This window comes from Gracilinanus agilis, chromosome 1 (genome assembly GCF_016433145.1).
Source record: "Gracilinanus agilis isolate LMUSP501 chromosome 1, AgileGrace, whole genome shotgun sequence".
Lineage (NCBI taxonomy): Eukaryota > Metazoa > Chordata > Mammalia > Didelphimorphia > Didelphidae > Gracilinanus > Gracilinanus agilis.
This window is the reverse complement of record NC_058130.1, coordinates 547,295,605-547,316,889: the sequence shown is the minus strand read 5'-3', so window position 1 is coordinate 547,316,889 and position 21,285 is coordinate 547,295,605. Positions and strand designations below refer to the sequence as shown.

Here is a 21,285-nt window from a genome sequence, read left to right as displayed (position 1 = left end):
GTGAGGGTTTTAAGTCCTAAGACTTTAAATGGAAATCCAAATTCTATTTACTTACATGCCTTTGCAAAAGCCAATTACAGAATCTCTTTGTTCTCTAAAATACAGGGGTTGGATTAAAAAATGGTCTCTAAATTCCCTTCCAGCTCTAAATATATTACCATGGAATATTTCTATATTAATAATATATGTAACATATTAATATAATAATAAATGTATTCATTATGATATACAAAAACAGTCCTCCATCACTGAACATTTGAAAATGTTGATATATTTTCAAAGATCTGATTGAAATAGATAAGGTGAAAATGAGGAATGGATTAAAATTTAAAAATCTTTTCTTTATAAAAACTTGAACAGGAAAATATGAAATTAAAACGCAATTTTTAATGATGAATTTCTATTCATCAAAGATAGACCAGATTTAAGATTTATCTATTTTTTTTTAGTTTTTATATCCAATTACATGTAAAAAGTTTCCAATATTTTTCAAAGATTTTGAATCTTGAGTATCCTCCCTCCCTGCCAGACCTCTGCCCCCACCTTGTGAAGATGGTAAGCAATCTCATGTAGATTTTTATATGTGCAATCATGTAGAACATTTTTTTCTGTATTAATTCTTTTGTGGAGAGAAACTCAAACAAAAAAAACTAAGAAACTGAAAAAAAGTTTGTTTTTGTTTGGATTCAGATCCCATCAGTTCTTCCTTTAGAAGCAGATGGCATTTTTTATCATGAGAATTTGGGGACTGTTTTGGATCACTGTACTGCTGAGAATAGTTGTTATTCAGTTGTTCATTTTACAATATTCCTGGCACTGTGTAGAATGTTCTTCTAGTTAGGCTTATTTCATCCAGCTGCTTTAGTCCATGTAAGTCTTTCCAGGTTTTTCTGAGCTCTTCCTGCTTGTGATTTCTTACAGCACATTATAATCATATACTATAACTTACTCAGCCATTCCCCAATTGATGGGTTTCCCCCTCACTTTCCAATTCTTTGCCCCCCCGCCACAAAGAGCAACTTTTAAATATCTTTATACATATAGTTCCTTCCCCTTTTTATTTTTTATCTCTTTCGAACACAAATCTAGTAATAATATTACTAGGTCAAAAGATATGTATTATTTTATATTCCTTTAGACACAGGTTCAAATTGTTCTCCAAAATGATTCAGTTTACAATTCCATCAACAGTGTGTTAATGTCTCATTTTTCCAACATCCACTCCGAGTTTTGCCATTTTTCTTTTCTGTCATATTAGCCCATCTGATAGGTACCTCAGAGTTGTTTTAATTTGCATTTCTCTAATTAACAGTGATTTGGGGAACGTTTTTGGGGTTTTTTTTTATGACCATAGAGAGCTTTACCTATTTTATGTGAGAACTGCCTGTTCATATCTTTTGGCCATTTATCAACTGGGGAATGATTTATATTCTTATACATATGACTCATTTCTCTATATATTTGAGAAAAGAGACCTTTATTAGAGAGATCTGTAAAACATTTTCACATCATTATGATTACTGTGTATTTCTCTCCATCCTATTTCCCTTTCTTTAGTTTCAGACCACCACCTCCCCTAATTTGTCTTTTTTTCCTATCAGAGCCGCACCACACCCCACCCTTCTTCTCTAATCCCTTCCTCTCCTTTCCTGTAGGGCAGTGATTCCCAAAGTGAGCGCCACCGCCCCCTGATGGGTGCTGCAGCAATCCAGGGGCGCAGTGATGGCCACACTTTTTTTGTATTACATTCTATTCTGAGTTCAATAAATAGTTTCATAATTTCCAGGGGGCACTAAATAATATTTTTTCTGGAAAGGGGGTGGTAGGCCAAAAAAGTTTGGGAACCACTGTGTAGGGTAAGAGATTTCTAAACCCAACTGATTGTCCTACCTTATATTGAGCAAATTCTGATGAGAGTTGGGTTCATATGGTTGCCTCCTCTCCTCTCCCATTTTCCCCTCCCCTCTTTCATGTCTCTTTTTTGTGAGATAATTTGCTAGCCCATTCTGTTTTCCCAATGCATTGCATTCCTTTTTCTCACCCCTTAATTTTATTTTTTTAATATCACATCCCAACATATTCAGCTCACACCTATACCCTCTATGTATACTCCTTTTATGTCAAATTTAACTTTATTGAATTTCTGTTTACCTTTTTATGTTTTGCATGAGTCTTGTATTTTATACTCAAATTTTCCATCTGGCTCTGATCTTTTTTATTAGGAATGTTTGAAAGTCCTCTATTTCATTGAATAACCATTTTTTGTTCCAAAGGATTATGCTCAGTTTTGTTGGGTAAATGATTCTTGGTTGAAGTCCTAGCTCTTTCGATCTCTGGAATATCATATTCCAGGCCCTCCTTTCCTTTAATGTAGAAGCTGCAAAATCTTGTGTTATCCTGATTGAGGCTCCATGATATATAAATTGTTTCTTTTAGCTGCTTGCAATATTTTTTCCTAGAAGTTCTAGAATTTTGGCTATAATATTCTTGTAAGTTAACCCTTTAGGGCCTCAGGAAGTGGTTCTACAATATTGGGGCTGCTTTCCTTGATAATTTATTTAAAGATTAATATCTAATCTCTATTTTTGATTATGGTTGGAGATCTGAATGTTTGGACATACCTAAATGTTTGTTATTTGAGTAAACTAAGGCTGGGAATTGATTGACATAAATATAATTGGTAGTCTGATTGGCAGAAGGGTTTTTCTTTTACTTTAAGAAACAGATGAGAAGCAAACTCCTAATATTTGGCTGTTCAATGAAAATGAGGCTGTAAATAAGTATAAAATGTATGAGAATTTAATATCAACTGTTTTGAAGATTTGATAAGAGATTTGAATTTGTAAAATCTAAATTTTTGTGCTTACGAATGAAAATGTGGAAATGTTATTTTAATATATGTGCATTGGACTAAGCATCAAGTGAAAATGTAATCAACATTGGGAATAAGTTTTAAATTGCAAATTTAGAATGGAACATGTATTAAGAGTTTGTAATATTGTTAAAGAATTTCTGAATTTGTTACTAATTGTGATATATGGATTACCAGAATATGTACTTTGAGCAAGAACAATTCTACTAAAATGTAAACATATGTTTAGATGTGAATGTGTTTAAGTGTAATCTTTTAGAATTTGATTCTGTTTACTCCCAAATTATTTATGATTTGTACTGAGTTAAATTAATGTGTAAAGTAAATTAGATAAAGCAAATATGCAAAAGAGTGATTATAGATTATGTATTTGAATGATGAAATTGTTACTGAGGATGATGATCTGGGCTCTTCTGAACCACTAATAGCAGGTAACAGAATACCTGGTAACCAAAGGTTAAGTTTCTATGAATAATGATGGCAACAGCAAGAGGTAGTGGGGTAAAGAGGACTGTAGAATTAGCATATAAAAGACAAAAGGTATAGGAAACTTTAATCAGAATATAGGGCCTCTTTATGAGAGCCAGAAGAAGATAAGTTGTATGTACAATGTAAATAGGTATATGGAGTGGGGGACAGAAAATGGTGAACAAGATTCTAGTTTAGATAGGGGCTTGAAGGGGAAAAGAGTGAATATCTAAGAAAATAGAAAGCAGCAGGTTCAGGTAATTAACTAGAAGGAGAGGCAAATTTTACTACTCTGAGTATTTTCAGAGAAGTGAATGCATTGTAATAAGTAGGGATAAACTATTTTCAGTAGAACTATTGTGAAGTAAAGAATGAAGACTTTGAGGACTAAGACTAGGCAGATAAAGAATGAAGAAAGTATTCTTCATTCTTTATCTGCCTAGTCTTAGTCCTCAAAGATATATAGATATATAGAGAGAGATATCCTCAGTCCTCAAAGATATAGATAGATATTGCTATTTTGATATTGATCTTGTTACTGGTTATGAATCTTTATGGTCAGTTGATATTGACAAGCTTAAGCTATTAGGTTCACTTGATGGTAGATGGTGAATGAAGCTGCTGGACACAGCTTAATCCAACAAAATTTATTATTGCTATCAGGAGAGGCAGGGAAAGAATAAGGAGGTAGAGATACTATAGGAAAAATCTTAACCAAAATTTAAAATTTCTAAATATATATCCCCACCAAACTAATCTACGAGGATTTTCTTCTTGTTCACCAAAGGTGAACCTCCTTAAATGATTCTACAACTGACTTCCTAAACCTCAAAACTATCCTTCAAAATTTATTCATATATATATAAACTTTAACTCTTCTCAACCTCCTTAAAATATAAATCAAAAGTAACAAGTTGTCTTCTCTAACTGACCAATGTGGCAGTTAGAAATCAAAATGCCTTCCTCTCATTCTTCCCAGCAGAGCAGTTGGAGCTCATGCTGTTCAGTGAAAGCAAAGAGCACCCCAACTTGGCAGCTGCTTCTCCCTGTTAGAACAGCTCTCAATCCACCAAAAACTCTTTCCACCTTCACAGATGTTTTTGTAAGGTTTCCAAGTTAAGTTTGGCCAAAGTTTCTAACTGATATTATCCAGAGAAAAGCCACACACCACCTCTCCAGACAGTGACTCCAGAGAGAGTGGCCAAGAATCCAAACTGCCTTCCCATAAATCCAATATTCCTTAAAGAGCCCACAGTGATTTTTCCCTTGGCCTTCCATGAAAAGGGGACAGGGCAAAAATCCTTGCTCTGGTCTACATCTCTACTTCTAATTATACTACGTGATTAAAAAACTAATTAAACCTCACACTATATAGATATACAATTGGGATTTACTGTATAAAGAAGTTAAAAGAGAAGAAAATTTTGCCTGTGAACTTGTAAGTTTGAGAAGCCATTAAGAGTAAGTAAGCAGCCATTCCCCAATTGATAAATGGGCAAGAGACATGAATAGGCAATTTTCAGGTAATCAAAAGTATCAATAAGCACATGAGAAAGTGTTCCAAAACTCTAATAATTAGAGAAATGCAAATCAAAACAACTCTGAGGTATCACCTCACACCTAGCAGATTGGCTAAAATGAAAGAAGGGGAGAGTAATGAATGTTGGAGGGGACGTGGCAAAATTGGGACATTAATGCATTGCTGGTGGAGCTGTGAACTGATCCAGCCATTCTGGCTGGCAATTTGGAATTATGCTCAAAGGGCTATAAAAGAATGCCTGTCCTTTGATCCAGCCATACCATTGCTGGGTTTGTACCCCAAAGAGATCATAGATAAACAGACTTGTACGAAAATATTTATAGCTGTGCTTTTTGTGGTGGCAACAAATTGGAAAAGGAGGGTATGTCCTTCAATTGGGGAATGGCTGAACAAACTGTGGTATATGCGGGTGATGGAATACTATTGTGCTAAAAGGAATAATAAACTGGAGGAGTTCCAGGCGAACTGGAGAGACCTCCGGGAACAGATGCAGAGCGAAAGGAGCAGAGCCAGAAGAACATTGTACACAGAGACTGATATACTGTGGTAAAATCGAATGTAATGGACTTCTGTACCAGCAGCAATACAATGACCCAGGACAATTCTGAGGGATTTATGGTAAAGAATGCTGCCCACATTCAGAGGAAGGACTGCAGGAGAGGAAACATATAAGAAAAACAACTGCTTGAACACATGGGGTGGGGTGGACATGATTGAGGGTGTGGACTTGAAACTACCACACCAATGCAACTACCAACAATTTGGAAATAGGTCTTGATCAAGGACACATGACAAAACTAGTGGAAATGTGCATCGGCCATGGGTGGGGGAAGTGCGGGGGGCGAAGGGGAAAGGAGGAGCATGAATCATGTAACCATGTTAAAAATGAATATTAATAAATGTTTGGAAAAAAAAGAGTAAGCAGAAAGTTTGGGTTATAGTTACTTTTTATTTAGGATAATGAATTAAGACCACTGAGAGAATAAGTTTTCTCTGAATTATATAATGAATAGGATTTGCCATTTAAGGCAAAAAGGTTTCTGGGATCTCATATTATTGTAAGCTTGAAATACAATTATGGCTGTGTGGTGACTGATCACTAAAGAGAGAATCAGGTACTCAGAGGATAAGTGAAAACCCTTGGGAGAAGTTGGGAGAGGTGATCTCAGTCTTAAGCTAAAATAGGACCCTCCTGACTTGGTAAGGCAAACTAAAATTTGATGGTCCCTGAGTAAAACAGTTATGGTATAAGCCAGTGACAACTTCAGTCTGTGCATGAAGTCAGGCAGTATTAAGCCACTTGCTCTGTGTCCTTAAAGGAACCAGTAAGAATAGTTATAATCTTTTACACCTGCTTTTTCCTTTTATGACAAATTCCTATGATCAGCAAAAAAAAAAAAAAAAAAAAAAAAAAAGTAAATTGTAAAATTAAAGTTTCCACTTCCCAAACAATCAAATAAGTTCAATCAAGGTAAACTGACCATATTGTTGAAATTTGCCCTGTGAAGATTTCTTGTTCTGGAAAAGGGAGACAGGGATAACTAAAGGAGAGAGTAATGAGAGAAGATACAGGAATCGAGAAATAGGAGGGCACAGTTGAGAGATAAGAGATTTTGGGAAGGGTAGACAGAGCAAGATAAAAGGTAAGGGAGAAGGGATAAAGGAGTGGCCTTTGGAAAGGTGGGCCAACTTGGAACTATGAGGGCAAGGGGAGAGGTAAAGGAAGGATTTGGGGGAAGGAGTGTGAGTAGGAGAGACACTGATCAAAGGAAATTGGACATTTGTGGAGGGATACACAGAAATAAAAAAGAGGAGGCCAAAGTGAGGAAGAACAAAATAAATAGAAATGCACAACTAGTTAACTATGACATTGAGTGTAATGGAATGAATTCACATATTAGAAGAAAATGGAAAGTAAAAAGGATAAAAAACAGGATTTGTCAATGTGCTATCTACAAGAAACACTGAAAATGAGACATAAACAAGAATGAAAGTGAAAGGCTGCAGAATATAATATGCCTCAGCTGATCCAGAAGGCAGGGAGGACAGCAGTCATGAACTTAAACACAATTGGGGCTAAAAAAGATATAATGAACAAGATGAATAGGGTAACTATATTATATATATATATATATATATATATATATATATATATATTCAATTCCCGTCCTCCATATATATATGGGGGACGGGAATTGAATAATGAAGCATTTTCAATATTGGAGCTCTAGGCACCAAGTGTTATAGCATCCAGATTTTTAAACAAAAAACTAAGAGAGATATAGATGAAAATAGTTAACAAAATAATTAGAGCAGGGGACATATATAAGCAAAAAATAAATAAGACATTAAGGAGATGAATAGAACCTTAGATAAGTTGAAGAAGATAAATAGTTGGAGAGAACCCACACACCTGCATAAGGTTAGTAATAGATTTAAAGTCTGTGCACATTCTGGTGCGCCAACAATGGCTTATAGAGCATAAATGTTTGTCTAAGTCTTACTTTACCACTCATCACACTATGGAGGTAATCCTGCATCTCTAAGGGGTTGTGGCACTGGAATAAGAGTTCCATTGGGTATTATCAAGCTAGAAAGACTTGTTTTGGAAAGAGAATGGTCCTGGCAACAGATTGCCTCTGCTGCCTGAGGACCAATATAGCAAATATGGTCCTGGTAATATATGTTAATTGAGAAACAGATAGTCTAAAGTGATTAAATTAATGTTGATAGGAACATGGAGAAATATACCTAATATTACAAAGCTAGAACAGTTGTGATTTTTTTTTTAAGAAAACAAAATGGAAATCTACATTAAAAGCTTTAGAACTGTTCATACTCATTTAATCCAATTACTGTGATTAGGTCCTAAAGACATTATTCAGAGGATAAAAAGCTGTGTATATATGAAAATATTCAAGGAAATTTTGTTGTGGCAAAATATCTGGAAATAACACAAATGCAATGAATGGAGAAAATGGTTAAATAATTATGGTATTTGAATGTAATGGTTTGTGTTATGCTATTAAAAATGACAAACATTGGAAATATATGAAGAGATGAAAAGAGAAAAAGAGCTAATTACATTTTTTAAAAATAACATCCACAAAATCAAGAAAAAAGTATCCAAGTAAAACAAATTCAAAAGCAGAGGTTATTGGGGCAGCTGGGTAGCTCAGTGGATTGAGAGCCAGGCCTAGAGACAGGAGGTCCTAGGTTCAAATCTGGCCTCAGACACTTCCCAGCTATGTGACCCTGGGCAAGTCACTTGACCCCCATTGCCTACCCTTACCACTCTTCCACCTGTAAGTCAATACACAGAAGTTAAGGGTTTAAAATAAAAAATAATAATAATAAAAAAAGCAGAGGTTGTTTATATTAGCATACATATATAAAATATTTTTAAACAAAGTTTGTGACTTTGCACATAATTTTATGCATTTAGTTAAATGTTTTCTGGTAATGGTGGTGGTTACTGAGTATATAATAAAAAATAAAATTTTTAAAAATGTTAAGACATGAAATAAATCAAATGAAATCTTAATTAACCTGAAATAGTAAAAATGGAAAGAAATTCCTACAATTCTCATGTTATCCATTAGTGTTCCTCCTCCATAAAAAAATAAACAAATCAACCCAAAAGGCCCTAGCTTTGACTCCTTGCTCCACTCTTTAGGGCCCAAGATGCCCTAGGAGATATATATTAATATTACCTGTTCCCTACTTGCCACCCCAACTCCAGGCCCCATGCTGAGAGTTGAGAGCTAAGTATAATGGGACTGGGTTGGTATTGATTTGTTTGCTCTCTATCCCCAGCTCCTGAGTCCTAGTTCCAAGAATCTAGGCATCATTAGGAATCTTATTTATCAAGACAGAGGAATCATATGAACACAACTACAAAACACTTCTCACAAAATTAAAACGAGATCTAAATAATTGGAAAAACATTAATTGCTCATGGGTAAAACGAGCTAATAAAAATTACAGTTCTACCAAATTAACTTACGTATTCAGTGCCATATCTATCAGACTCCCAAGAAACTTTTTATACAATTGGAAAAAACTATAACAAAGTTCATATGGAAGAACAAAAGATCAAAAATATCTAGGGAAATAATTAAAATAAATGTAAAGGATGGGGGCCTAGCAGTATCAGATCTTAAACTGTACTATAAAGCAGTGGTTATCAAAACAATATGGTACTGGCTAAGAGACAGAAGAGTAGATCAATGGAATAGACCAGGAGTAAATGACCTCAGCAAACTAGTGTTCAATAAACCCAAAGATTCCAGCTTTTGAGATAAGAACTCACTATTTGACAAAAACTTCTGGGAAAATTAAAAAACAGTATGGGAAAAATTAGGTTTAAATCAACATCTGACACCGTATACCCAAGATAAATTCAAGTAGGTCAATGACTTAAATATAAAGAGGGAAATCATAAATAAATTAGGTGAACATAGAATAGTATACCTGCCAGATCTATGGGAAGGGAAGGAATTTAAGACTAAGCAAGAGATAGAGAATATTAAAAAATGTAAAATGAGTGATTTTGATTATATTAAATTAAAAGGGTTTTGTACAAACAAAACCAATGCAACCAAAATTAGAAGGGAAGCAACAAACTGGGAGAACGTTTTTTATAACAAAATTATCTGACAAAGGTTTGATTTTCCCAAATATATAAGGAACTAGGTCAAATTTACAAAAAAATCAAGCCATTCCCCAACTGACAAATAGTTGAAGGATATGAATATGAATAAGGAATATAAGATATGAATAAAAAATGAAAAAAATCAAAGCTATCAATAAGCACAAAGTGTTCAAAATCCCTCCTCATTAGAGAAATGCAAATCAAAACAACTCTGGAGTACCACCTCACACCTAGCAAATTGGCCAATATGACGACAAAGGAAAATAAATACTGGAGGGGATGTGGCAAAATTAGGACATTAATGCACAGCTGGTGGAGTTGTGAATTGATTCAACCATTTTAGAGGGCAATTTTGAATTATGCCCAAAGGGTCTTAAAAGAATGCCTGCCCTCTGACCCAGCCATACCACTACTGGGTTTGTAGCCCAAAGACATAAGGAAAAATACTTGTACAAAAATATTCACAGCTGTTCTCTTTGTGGTGGCAAAAAACTGGAAAATGAGGGGGTGTCCATCAATTGGGGAATGGCTGAACAAATTGTGGTATCTGATGGTGATGGAATATTACTATGCTGAAAGGAATAATGAACTGGAGGAATTCCATTTGAAATAGAAAGACCTCCAGCATTGATGCTGAGAGAAAGGAGCAGAACCAGGAGAACATTGTACACAGAGAATGATACACTGTGGCACAATCGAGTGTAATGGACTTCTTTATTAGTAGCAATGCAATGATCCAGGACAATTCTGAGGGATTAATGGAAAAGGATGCTACCCACATCCAGAGAAAAAACTATGGAAACAGAAACTCAGAAAAAAACATATGATTGATCATGTAGTTCAATAGGGATATGATTAGGGTCTTGATGTTAAAAGATCACTCTACTGCAAATATGAATAACATAGAAATAGGGTTTGAACAATGATACATGAATTGCTTGCTAGCTCCAAGAGAGGGGAAGGAAGAGGGGAGGGAAAGAACATGAATCTTGTAACCATGGAAAAATATTCTAAATAAATTTTTTTTCATTTAAAAAAAAAAGCATCTCAGCACAAGAGTTTCATGTGGCTGCTATAAGATGCTGTTCACCCAAATGCCACATTGAATCTCTATGAATAAAGTAATTTCAGTTGTCTCCATAGTTTAGGACACCTAAAATCCAAAAGAAGGTTAAAAAAACAAACCCTGAAATGATACATAATGAAGCTGACTCACTCAGCAATACTCTCTCACAATCTACACTACCAGAAATGAGTTTGCACTAACAGATTCACGAACACAACACGCTTGCAATAAAATGGATGTCCAGTTTCCAACCTCCCATACTTCTTTCCAGTGACCTGGCTCCAGGCTGCAAAAGTTGGCTGAGGCCAAGACAGCCAGAATGGCCACAGCCCTGGAAGGAGCAAAAACTTTTTCATGACTACAACCCTGCTGAATTAGTGCTGCAAAGCTCTGAAGTGCTGGTGCTGGGCCAGAGAACTAAGGAACATGGGGAGTAGAAAAGGTCACCAAGATAGATACAGTTTGTGCATGGAGGTTTGGAGAGAACCCAGTGCATCAATCTGCACAGAATCCAGCTGTGGCCAATTCTAATGCAAAAGTCAGTTGGGGCAGAGACCCATGGTGAACCATGAATTGCTCAGCATGGAAGGAAAATGAGATGCTTTTAAATTCACTCCTCAATAAAATCTCAGAGAGAAATCGGAAAATAAATGACAAAGAAAATAAGAAAAAAAAGACTAAAATTACCAAAATTTCAATAAAGAAAAAACAAAGAATTTGAATATAAACAGATAAAACAGGGAGAATAATACAGTAAGTACAAAAGTACAAACAAGACCTACAGATAAAAAAAAAGAGACATCTATGAATAAATACAGGAAAGAAAAATGATACAACACTTGATAAGAGAGAAGGCCCTGTGGAATTTGAAGAGAACATGAAAACAACACATCAATGAGAGCAGAATTTATGTACAAACAATGGGCAAAATGGAAAAACTAGAATCTGCATAGAAAGTCTCAAAGAAACAAAAAAAGAGAATAGACTGGGAGTGCAAATACAAAGACATGAAGGACAATTTAGAAATAGCAAAAAATAACATTAAAATAAAATGTGTTTACTGTTAAGCAAAACAGTATGCACTGAAAAAACCTAAGGATCATATATTTCCCGGAACAAAAAAAAACATAACAAAAAACCTTAACACCATAATGAGGTAAATAAATAATAGAGAACTACCTAGAACTCCTGAACAAAGAAAATGAATTGTTAACTGAAAGAATTCACAAATTGTCTCCAGAAAACTCAAAGCTGCAAACATCAAGGCACAGCAGGGAGCAGCAAAGTGGCTCTGTGGATTGAGAGCCAGGCCTAGAGATGGGAAGTCCTGGGTTCAAATATGACCTCAGACACTTCTTAGCTGTGTGATCCTGGGCAAGTCACTTAACCCCCATTGCCTAGCCCTTACCATTCTTCTACCTTGGAACAATACATGGTATTGATTCCAAGACGAAAGATAAGAGTTTAAAAATTTTAAAATAAAAATTAAATAATAATAATACATATTGTCGGAAGAGCAATGACATGATACAACAAATTATCCAAACCCTTTGAACAAGAAGCTCTTATTATTGGATTTATATACCAAGGAACCCATAGATTTAAAAAAATGTTTAGATATATTTCAAAAATTTAGGGGCAGCTGGGTAGCTCAGTGGAGTGAGAGTCAGGCCTAGATACAGGAGGTCCTAGGTTCAAACCCGGCCTCAGCCACTTCCCAGCTGTGTGATCCTAGGCAGGTCACTTGACCCCCATTGCCCACCCTTACCACTCTTCCACCTATGAGACAATACACCGAAAGTACAAGGGTTTAAAAAAAAAAATTTATAGCAACATTTTTTTGATAGTTAAAACACTGAAAACAAAGTATATGCTAATTAATTTAAGATAGTTAAACAAATTAAGGTGTGTGAATGCAATGGAAAATTGTCATTTTCAGTCATGTTTGACTCTTTGTGATTAATTCCATTTGGGTTTTTTTTGGCAAATATCTTGTAGCAGTTTGCCATTTCTTTTTCTGGTTCATTTGACAGATGAAGAAATGAAGGTAAATAGGGTTGAGTGTCTTGCTCAGAGTTGCACAACTATTAAGTGAGGCCAGATTTGAACTCAGGAAATTAAGTCTTCCTGACTCTAGGCCTGGCAATCTAACTGCTGCATTACATAGCTGCCCAATGTAATAATATTACTGTACTCTAAGAAATAATGTGTGATGAATACAGAGAAGCATAGACATAGTTATATGAATTGATGGAGAGTAAAGTAAGCAGAGCTAACAACATATACAGCATACTACAGTAATTATAACAATGTAAATGGGAAGAACGATATATCACAAAATCAAAAGTAAATGGAACAAAAACAAGATCACAGGACTTGAATGAAGAGAGATGAGAAGATATCTCCAACTAACCCCTTTGTCCCAGAGGTATTACACTTTGCACATGTTTTCAGATTTTTCAATGTATCAATATATTTGTTGAACGTCTATCCTTTTTAAAGATTACTATTTGTCATATGGGATGATTCTAGGAGTAGAAGGTGGGATATCAGAGATAATCTGATAATTTATGAAAAAAGAACATAAAAAACTTAAAAAAACACTCAGAAGAAAACAGAAGGAAGTTCAGAAAGACAAATGAGAAAAGCTTTGAAACTAATATGATCAAATTCCATACTTTTAAAAATATATATAGAAACTATAAATAACAGATAGTTTCCGATGCAGACTATCCTTGCTTCCTCTAAATTCAATTACACAAATTCAACTCCCTTGAAGGCAGGTAGCTATACCCTCCCAGTACCCTAGTTTCAGGCAAGCAATGGCAACATCAGCAACACCATGTAGCCCTAAGTCAGGCATCCTCTGCTCCAGGCATTAAAACTGCTCCACAGCTCTGTCCTGGGCTTGTAGGAGGAGGTGAAGAGGGAAGAAGCTTGTAGTCATTAAATAAGCTTTACAATTTTCTACAGACAATACAATCTGTTCCCTCCTCCTATTGAATTGTGTCCAATTTTCTCCCAGCTACCCTGTCCGTCTGTCCCAAAACACACTGATTATTATATTATGTAAATTATATAAATATATATTATTTATATAAATTATTATATAAATAAAGGTTCTTTTCCAACAAATTTTATCCCATTCACACACTAAAATAAACCTAGAATCCTTAAAAGATAAAACAGAAATAACTCTGTAGAATGATACCCTAATCAAAAACAGAGCATAAATATATGCTGAAATATATGCTGAAATGAGTTCACATAATGGTGGAGATGTGACACAGAGTACAAGGTAATGATTCCCTGAGGATGACAAGGTTTTCTATATACCCCTATGTAGAGAGCCATAACTATTAAAAAGAAAAGAGAGCCATTAACTATTTTTTTAAAAAAAGAAACTTGTTTCACTGGAGCTTAGTATGGTGTCTGACACATAGAAAATACTAAATAAATGTTTACCAGCAAGTCAGTAAGCCACTGAAGAAATTACAAAAGAAAACTGTCCAAAAGTAACAGTTGGACATAGCCATAGGTCACCACAAGGGAAATTTCTTGTTATAATGTACCAAGAAATGATTTTTGCCAAGGTGTGGGGCTCCTAAATTTAAAAACAAATAAACAAACAAACAAAAAATAAAACTTAAGCAACCAGGAGAAAAATGATCATACAGCAAGAAAATCCTACCTAGACAATCATTCAAGACTTCATACCAAGCAAGAGTAAGGACAGAAAAACCTGGAATATGATATATCAAAAAGGCAAAGGAAAAGAGTTTATGCTCCAAATTAACTTAATTCTGCAAATCTAAATATCATCCTAGATGGACAGAAATTTATTTTTCTTGAAATTGATCAAAAGACTTCCAAGCATTCAAGAGCTAGAAAGTTATTGAAAGGCAAGCTGAGGAAACAATCAAAAAACATCAACAAGCATATACTATGTACACAGTACTAGACACTAAGAATTAAACAGATGATTTCTCCCAAATTTTCATCCAAATGGAGGAAAAAAACAAAGAATATAGGAAACACAAATAAAAGTAAACAAAGACAATTCTCTACATAATTTGCATTATGAGAATTAGATTAGGGTGAATAGGAGATAGCAGGGCAGTTCAGGCTCCCAAGAGGAGTTAGGGTCAGCAGTGGTAGTAGTGGTGGTGGGGGCAGTAGTAACAGGGCAGTAGTGGTATAATCAAAACAATGCACCAGGAGTCCTCCACTCTAGATCTGGCTAGCAGATCTAGCTAGCACTGATGCTACTCTGGACTGTTCAAAGCTTTTAAAAAAAAAAAAAAAAAAAAAGCTGTACTAAAGCTTAGATAGTGCCTTATACATAGAAAATACTAAATAAATGTTTTACTGGCAACTAGGAATTAAAAAGAACTAAGACTTACTTTCTACCCTGGGCAAGTTACTTGACCTCTCAACTTTAGCTTCCTCCTCAAGAGTAAAATGAGGATAATTAATAATAGCAGCTATCTTCCAATGTTGCTTTAAGGATCAAATGAGATAATGTGAAAAGTGCTTAGTACAATTCCTAAAACACAGTAAGTGATTAATAATAATTGTTTCCCTCCTTCTTACCTATTGGTTTCTGTGAGGATCAAAATGAGATAGATAACATACTTAAAGTATTATACAAACATTATATAAATGCTAGTTTCTGTTTACTTCCTGACTGGAAGGATGGAAGAATAATGATGAAGAAATGGGTTTTGAGGAAAAGACAAGTTCTCTTTTAAACATGAATCTCAGACCATCTAGTTAGAAATGCCTAATATGCAAGGGGTGATGCCAGGAGAAGAACCAGGGCTGATTTGTGAGTCATCTACATAAATGTTAATTAAACTCAAGAGAATTAACAAGGTTACCAAAAAAAGAGTGAGCAGAGAGACAAAAGCCTAGGTTAGCCTTGAGGAACATCCATAATTAGATATAATAGGGAGAATGAACTCGCAAAAGAATCTAAGAGGAATGATCCTAATAGGGAAGAAACCCAGAAAATAGTAATGTCACAAAAATCAAAAGAAGAGAGTGTGGTCAACAGTGTCAAATGTAGCAAATAATGGATCAAGAAGGATGAAGACTGAGAAAAGAATATCAGATCTGACACCTCAGTGACCACTGAACTTTGGATAAAGAATAATTCCCATTCAGTGATGAGATCAGAAGCTAGACTGCAAAGACTGAAGAGTAGAAGGAAAGAAAGTCAAGGCAATTAATGTGTACATTCCCCCCCTAGGAATCTGTCTGAGAAAAAGAGGGAAAATATTAGATGATAAGCTTTTGGAGGTGGTAGGATCTAATAAAGGCTTTTTAAAAAATAGTTGAGGCATCGTTAAGCATATTTGAAAGCAAGGGTCAGGAGACAGCATAAAATACATTTTGGGGCATGGCCAATGTGGGAATTTGTTTTGCTAGACTATACATAATCTTTACAAGTGTTTTATTTTTCTTTATCCCCCCAGCATGGAGGGGTGAGAGAAAGTGAAAATAAATGCTTGCCAATTGGAGAGAAATAAGTATAATTTAATAATAGCCTAAATGCTAGATGGCGTTAAAGCTCAGCTAGTACTAAAACTATTCCCTCATAATTGCCAAAATTGTGTTTTTCCTCTATCCTTTTCCTCTTTTACTCTTCTATTGCATCTGACAATACGAAGTACCAAACACTCCCTTCTTAATAATATCCCCCCCCCCGCTTCCATGACACTATATTCACATTTTTATTTCTGCCATATTTTATTTCTTCTAATGACCACTCTTCTCTTCAGTGCCAGAACATTCTCTTTCCTTTATCAAAAGTTCAGGGCCTGTTGGAAAAAGGTCTTGATCAATGATAAAACCAGTGGAAATGTGCATCAGCCATGGGTGGGGGGGTTTGGGGGGTGAAGGGGAAAGTAGGAGCATGAATCATGTAACCATGTTAAAAACGAATATTAATAAATGTTTAAAAAAAAAAGTTCAGAGCCTGACTCATGCCAAAGACTTTTCTCCATGGCAACTCCTTCCTTTGCAATAAGGGGCTTTAATATTACTACTCTAGTTTCTCCTTCCCTAAAAAAAGTTTCCATTAATTAACAGTATGATGTAACAGCCAAAAAACCTAATATAATCTGGGCTGTATCGTCAACATTACCATATTATTATAGGATGGTGCATCAATAGAAATTTAGTATGCACAGCAAAAGCCTAAGGAAAAAATTCTTCAGTCAGCAAATAGTTGTTCTATCTGCCAAGCAATGAAATGTGGTGGTAGCCAAGAGCATAACCAATTTAGAATAAAAACTCATTTATAAAATTTTATTTAAAATAATGGTAAGAAAGAGCAGATTCAGAGAAACCTAGAAAGACCTTTGTATGACATGATCCAGTGAAGTGAGCAGAATCAGGAGAAAAATTTATATAATGACTACAAGAGAGGCAGCTAGGTGGCAGCAGACATGGAGTTAGGAGGACCTACCTTCAAATGTGGCCTCAGACAGTTCTTAGATGTGACCCCCAAGGGCAAGTCACTTAACCCTATTTGCCTAGCCCTTGGCCTTTCTGTCTTGAGTCATTACAGAAGGTAAGAGTTTGAAAAAAATTATATCATTGTAAAGAAAAGACACCTATAAAAGATTGAAGACTGATCAATGCAATGATTAACTATGACTCCAATAGAGTGATGATGACCACTGCTTCACTCCTCTTTAGAGTGTCCATAAGTACAAAAAGAGACATTTTGAGAAATTGGGGGTGAGGGGGAGAGAGGGGGAATTAATGGATGCCTTTTTTATGTAACACCAAAAAAACAAATAAATCAGGTGTTAAGGCCTCCTATTTCAGATTCACTTTGGACCTCCATCTCTTGCTTTCTGCCTGGACTTCCAGACTCTCTAGAACATACCTCTTGTTCTTGTCATTCTAAGGTGGGAATCACAAAACACATCAGTACATGCCCAAAAGATCCTTGAATAGTAATCACTTGCCTGTCTTGATGAAGTCACTACTGATACTGGTTGGTCTGAAATGATCTTTCCTCAATGGTTAGCATTTTCTCACCTTCTTATACTGTCATTATGCAAGTGATTCTGAACACCCAGCTATATAATGTATAAACCCCACTTCTCATCCTCCATGGCCCATTCTCTTAGTTACATCCTCCCTCCTCCTCAACTCTACCCTTCCTTCAAATGTCCCAATCTAGATCTACCCATCCCTTCTGGGTCCTCTAGACTGGATTCATAATTAAGAAAATTCCTTTCACCTTAAAACTTATCCTCACTTCTTCCATCTTTTGGCACTGAGACCTGGCTCCCTCTTGATGACTCTTTTCAATACCCTTCTCTCAATACCCTTTCAGTGCTGACAAGTCAAGACAATTAATGTGGACATTTCCCCCCCTAGGAATTTGTACCCCATGTCCACAATTCTATCCACTAGAGTGGGGAATCAGAAAACTCCTTGCTTCTCATGAACACTTCTAGATGGTCTAGATCAGTGATTCCCAAAGTGGACGCTACCGCCCCCTGGTGGGGTGCTGCATCGATCCAGGGGGAGCAGTGATGGCCACAGGTGGCCACAGGTACATTTATCTTTCCTATTAATTGCTATTAAAATTTAAAAAAAATTAATTTCCAGGGGGCTAAGTAATATTTTTTCTGGAAAGGGGGTAATAGGCCAAAAAAGTTTGGGAACCACTGGTCTAGATTCTTCCTTATCTCCTCTGTATATTGTACCCTTCTATTTGGCTCATACAATAAAAATAAAAATAACTTTAAAACTACTACCAACAGTCACTAGAAGTTCAATATCCAAATTTATCATCTAATCCAGATTCTAGTGGTTATTATCATTCTATGCCAAAATATTCTACTTCCTTTATCAAGAGAGTTCAGTGCCTGACCACACCAATGGTTCTCTGCCAACTCCAGTCTTCATAATGGGGAACTTTAATGTTGATACTCCCTCTAATACTCTTAACTTTCCAGTTCCTTTCTCTACCCAGTTCATATGACCTACTCCTCTGTTCCATCTAGAAAATATATGCTTTTGTCATCTGTAAGTTTTCTACTTCTATATTCATGGTCTCTTTAATTATATTATCTAACCATAATTTTGTATCTTTCTATTTTTCTATATGCCTTACTACCACTGTGAAATTCCTTCATCTGTTTATAACATTTTATCATTTCCACCATTTCACATGACTTATCCAAGTCTGTTCTGTGTCCTTACCATGACCTTCATTCATTCCTCCTATTCTTCAGTTGCTTCCAGACCCACAGCCCCTTCACTAACAAAGACTGTCCTCCTTTCTCCATCTTGACCCCTTGGTAAATCAGGTCCACTCTACACAAATTCCTACTCTTGAATCCTTTACCCTTCTTTGTCTTATCACAAACAATCTTGGATTATTCTCATCAACAACTTCTTTTGCTTCTACTCAAATACTACGGAACCAAACAAGAAAAAAAAAAAAAAATTAGAAAACCAAGCTAGGGGCAGCTGGGTGGCTCAGTGGATTGAGAGTCAGGCCTAGAGATGGGAGGTCCTAGGTTCAAATCTGGCCTCAGATACTTCCCAGCTGTGTGACCCTGGGCAGGTCACTTGACCCCCATTGCCCACCCTTACCACTCTTCCACCAAGGAATTAATACATAGAAGTTAAGGGTTTAAAAAAAATTAAAAAGAAAAAAAAAGAAAAAAGAAAACCAAGCTAACTGGTTCCACTATAGATTTATGTTGTCTAATCTTAACTAGGCTCTCAAAGGATCAAGGTAAACCTCCTACTCCTCCCTAATGGATTCTCTGTCTTACTCTCCACAATGGCTGTTCCAAAACTTCTCTTCTCAAAGCCTCCCTTGTACCTCCTCCCTCCAGCCTCTTAGAAGAAAGCCTCATAGGGGGCAGCTGGGTAGTTCAGTGAATTGAGAGTCAGGCCTAGAGATGGGAGGTCCTAGGTTCAAATCTGGCCTCAGACACTTCCCAGCTGTGGGACCCTGGGCAAGTCACTTGACCCCCATTGCCCACCCTTACCACTCTTTCACCAAGGAGCCAATACACAGTATTGATTCCAAGACAGAAGGTAAGGGGGGAAGTGGAAGAAGAAGAAGAGGAGGAGGAGGAGGAGGAGGAGAAAGCCTCATACTTCACTGAAGAAAATGTGGTAGGGGGTCCTCAGTTCAAATCTGGCCTTAGACACTTCCTAGCTGTGTGACCCCGGGGAAGTCACTAAACCGCCATTGTCTAGCCCTTAGCACTTTTCTGCCTTGGAACCAATACAAAGATTCCAAGACAGAAGGTAAGGGTTTAAAAAAAAGAAAAAGAAAATGAGGCCATTCACAACCTACATCATCACTAGGGCATCTTACCCTATTTCTTCCTACCTTGAGACTCCAGTCTCTGATGAGATGGCTCTTTTCCTTGCCAATGCTAACACTTCTATCTCTACCCTTGGTCCCATCTCGGGACCCATCTTCTCCAGAACATTGCAATCATTATCATACCAACTCTTCCAACATGCTGGCTCCTTTCCTATTAATATAACATTGCCCATGTCTTCTCTCAACATTTAAAAACTCTACTTTGATTATACCATACCTGCCAACTACGTCCTATATCTCCTTCCTCCACGTCTCAGGAAATAAACTTCTTATGAAAACAATTACACCAAATATTTGCAGGTCCTTTCCTCTCACTTTCTTCTAAAAATTCTTTGCTGTTTTCCAATCCCTTTTTTTCAATTGAAACTACTATCTTCAAAGATACCAATGATCTCTTGCCAAATCTAATGACCTTTACTCCATTCTCATTCTCCTTGACCTCTATGCAACCTTTAAAACACTAATGATCATCTACTCCTAAATACTTTCTTTTCTCTTCTCTAAATTTTGATATTTAGCTCTCTCTTGATTTTCCTCTTTTCTATTTGCAAGGCTTCTTCTTTGCGTTTATCACAACTACTAAGTGCCATACACCTCTCAAAAACTCTGTCTTGGACATTCTTATCTTTTCCCTCTAGATAGACTATCTCACCTTGTGGTCTCATCAGCTCCCAAAATTTCAATGATCATTTCTAAGCAGCAGATTCTCTGATCAAATATATCCAATCTTTGTCTCTATCCAAAGTTCCAGTCCAGCATCACCATTTAGATATCTAGAACTGAATATAACCTTTAATGACTCAAATTCAACATGTACAAAACAGAATTCATTATCTTTTTCCCCAAACCCTCCTATCTTTCAAACTTCTTTACTAATCCTCCTTAGGCACCCAAGCAGGCAACTGAGGTACTTTCTTTGACTCCTCATTTTCACTCACTCCACATATCCAAGTAATTTGTTTTTAAAATCCTTATTTTATGTCTTAGAATCAACAGTATTATTTCCAAGGCAGAATAATAGTAAGAGCTAAGCAAATGGGATTAAGTGGCTTGCCTAGGTTCACACAAGGAAGTGTCTGAAGCCAGGTATGAACCCAGGACCTCCCAACTCCAAGCTGCCTAGCTCTATCCCAACAAGTGATTTTTTTTCTACCTCTATCTCTCCTCTAAGTTCCTTCCTCCTCCTCCTTTCTCTCTCTCACACATCCCACTTCTTTTTTTTCTGATTTTTTTAGAAAAATTTTCCATGGTTACATGATTCCTGTTTTTACTTTCCCCTTCACCCCCCCCTTCACCCCCCCTTCACCCC

At 36.1% G+C, this 21,285-nt stretch overlaps 1 protein-coding gene across 1 annotated transcript in view; it reads right to left on the bottom strand.

The window, feature by feature from the left end:
- The window catches only part of SMCHD1 (structural maintenance of chromosomes flexible hinge domain containing 1), a 175,424-nt gene that overhangs the window by 151,147 nt on the left and 2,992 nt on the right, over positions 1-21,285 (bottom strand). The gene's annotated exons all lie outside the window — the stretch shown is intronic.